The following is a 3,628-nucleotide window of genomic DNA, read 5'->3' on the forward strand; positions in this document are numbered from 1 at the left end:
CAAATTAGGTTTTTAAAATTTATAGTATTGATCAACTCCAAAGTCAGATTATACTTTTCATACACAGGGAGTTAGAGCAGTAAAATCAAGGTGATATTACTCTGCTCTACTTGCAAAATGCTGAATTTTTCACTGCATAATTTGAAATGCATACAACATGCCATAGTCATAAAAATAGTGTAGTCAAACTGATACCAAATCACACCAAAGTTCAGTACTTTGAGGCTATAATAATTTACTTTTTTACACATCTAATTGTACAAACAACAGATAAAAATCAAAGAAATAAGCGTTTCTTTGAAAATATAAAAGTAATATAGTTAGATATAGAACAATGAAGAAAAATAAGAAAGAAAACACAATTTAAAACTATGCACAATTAAAGAAAGTTCAGATTGTTGAGCAATGACTCAACATTAAAAGCAAATAATATGTCTTATTTACAAAAAATAGATCTTGACATGACAAAAATTGACAAATATTTTAGAGACATAAATTTCCAAAACTATCATAAAAAGAAACAAAATGCCAAATTGCCTTATATTTATTAGAAACTTAATTTTATTTGCAAAGCATCCTGCAAAAATGTAAACAACAACAACAACAAAAAAAAAAACCTCTTCAAAAACAACAAACATTAATAATAAGAAGAAAATGGAATAAAAAAGTTCAGGAGAAAGAAAAATGTTCAGGCCAGGCGCGGTGGCCCATGCCTGTAAACCCAGAGGCTTGAGAGACTGAGGCAGGAGGAGGCCTGCAAAAGTGAGGCCCTAAGCAACTCTGTGAGACCCTGTCTTCAAATAAAATACAAAATAGGGCTGGGGATGTGGCTCAGTGGACAAGTGCCCCTGAGTTTAATCCCCAGTACCCCTCCCCCCCAAAAAAAAGAAAAGAAAAATGTTCAGAAAAAAATGCTAGTAATGTCTATATCTCACATTTGAGTTTTATCCAGAATTGATGCTGATAAAATTTTTTACTATTCAATAGAACATGCCAAACTATTTCACATATAATTAATAAATTATTTAAAAAATATACTTAAAAGACAGTTATTACTAGGCTTCTCAAGTTTTTAATCCATTTTAAACTAGAATATATACAGCTATTATCCCATACCTGTCTCACCATTGTATGAGACATGCATTAGGCAAATATATCTTATTTCTTAATTTCAGAGGTCCAAAGATAGAATCTGTGGCCCATGAACTGAATTAAAATTTATTTACTAAAATCTTATCTGTACCTTGCACATGTGATGATGAATTTGACAAGATCATGGTGTTGAAAAGATGAGATGAGAAGATGAAATTTAACTTTAGATGGGACTTGTTAAAAATTTTTTGTTTAGTTCTTGATGAAGCTTTATTTTGAATTTAATTCATTTATATGGGGCCTCATGCGTGCTATGCAAGTGGTCTACCACTGAGCTACAACTCAATCTTAAATGGAACTATTGATGGTGATTTTATGAGACGACATTTTAGTGAATTTGGGAAAGGGTATTTTGCAGTTCAGAAAGAAGTGAATCGTTGGGGGCCAGAAGATGGATGGTGGTAAAAAACATTCAGATGAATCCCAACATCCCTTTCTCTTAATGTGCATGTCTGATTTCAACTCTTTCCCTTTAATTTTAACAGTACTACTGAACAAGATGAAATATCATTCTTACAATTCTTGCATTGAATATTTTTTCTTTTTCAAGGTATAACTAACTAATGGATGGTGGGGTCAAGAAGCAGAGAAAGATGGGTGAAAAGCGCTCAGGAAGAACACCCATCCCCAGTGACATGTCTCCTCTAGACATGCCCCATCTCTGTGCAGTCACCACCAAGTCAGTCCATTCAAACTGGGATGGACTGACTAGGTTATAACTCTCATAATGTAATGTTTTTCACCTCTGAATATTTTTGTATTAACAGGAGCTTTTAGTTAAAGCTTATATTTGAACCATAACATTAGGATTGTCCTACCACAAAGTTAGGATGATGTGATGTGAAGGGCATGCTTCATTGCTAAATCTTAAATGAAAGAGACAACACAGTTAAGAAATTGAACAACTTCTGAGTTGAGATCCTATGGCAGAAAGGCATTTTTGCCTACAGTAGGCAGTCTGAGACTGGAGAAAATAAAATTCCAAATTGGTAGACTACAGTATAGGAGCACTTTCAAATAGCACTTTATTCTTAGTGGTCAAAATGATTTCTGATTGATAGTTTGGGATCAAGATTTCTCTGGGTAGTGATGACCATTAAACCTCTTAAAACTTCCACTTATTACTCCTCCTCTCAACTCTAGCTTTCCTGTTTCTTTCTGCTTTCCATTTTATTTGTGAGAAAAATAAATAACAAATCAAAAAATAAATGAAAGATTCCTTAAATGATAATTATGTATGAAAATTATGGTACATAATTTATCTATAGAGAGAATGTTCTCATATATATGTTCCCCTAAATGTTCTGAAACTTCAATGAATCAGAAAAAGACAATTAGGGAGAACAGAGGTTTCTATGATCAAGTAAACATAGAGTTGGTCCTCTCTTCCCCACCTGGTGGAAGTGCACAGGTGCAGTAAACACAGATGGCAGAGGAAGAGCAAAGAAAAAAGATCCATTTGTTTCTAGCAAATCTCCTGAAAAAAGAAGGCTGCTTATCAGGCTCTCAAAGCTACCCAGGCCAACCAGGCACTTTGGGAGAAAAAGAAGAGTAAAGGGAAAGAGTACAGATATAAGCGACTGAAATCATTTCAGCATGATTCCTGGCAGCAGAAACATAACAAAGCGTGCCCCAGATGACTAGAAGTGAAACTGTGTGCTCTGGAAATGCCTGATAAACATTCCTTGGCCTTTGTTGTATTCATCCAAAGGACTGATGGGGTGAGTTTACTGGACCATTGTAAGACTTCCTCTGAAGAAAATATTTAGTGGTGTTTTTGTTAATATCTCCCCTCAAAGCCTAAAACTGCTATGGATAGTAGAATCTTATGTGACCTGGGGATTTCTAAATCTGAAGTTGGTCCGGTAACTTGTCTTGAAATGCGGACAAGCCAAGATCAAGAATAAGACATCCCCCAGACAGACAACACAGTGATTGAGGAATACCTCGGGAGGTTTGCTGTCATTTGCCTGGAAGACCTCATTCTTGAAATTGCCTTCCAGGGAAAGTATTTCCAGGAGATCACTAGGTTCTTGTGCGCTTCCCACTTCTCTGTGGCCTGTCATGCTACCAAAAATAGAGTGGACTTCCTTGAGGAGATGGGTTCACCTGGCTATCAGGTGAATGTATCAATCAGCTCATCTGCCAGCTGAACTAAACCTAGAGTATCTGAAAGTAGTGTGTTGGAAGCATGTGTATTTGTTTGATGGAATTGTTACCAAGTATCTTCAGAGATAATTTTTTGCCTTAAGAAACTGGAAGAAATGGATTGGGGAAGAGACGGTAGGTTAATATCATGGCAGGCACCTCCCATGACAGCCCAGTTCCAAGGAAAATTCTATTGTTTTCCACACTGACCACCTATGCCTCTGAAATCAACATGGAGGAAGGAGTGCTGCTTTGTCACATCTTCTATCCTGAGGTTTAATGTTGGTGAATGAATAACATATATATATATTTCCCTAAGAAATGGACC

General features: G+C 35.8%; 1 pseudogene; it reads left to right on the forward strand.

The window, feature by feature from the left end:
• Positions 1 to 2,578: 2,578 nt before the first annotated feature.
• Positions 2,579 to 3,310, forward strand: LOC124108096 (ribosomal protein uL30-like; annotated as a pseudogene).
• Positions 3,311 to 3,628: the final 318 nt, after the last annotated feature.

This window comes from Marmota monax, unplaced genomic scaffold (genome assembly GCF_021218885.2).
Source record: "Marmota monax isolate L192 unplaced genomic scaffold, Marmota_monax_Labrador192_F-V1.1 WCK01_AAM20220418_F8-fsc00049, whole genome shotgun sequence".
In the NCBI taxonomy this organism is placed as follows: Eukaryota; Metazoa; Chordata; class Mammalia; order Rodentia; family Sciuridae; genus Marmota; species Marmota monax.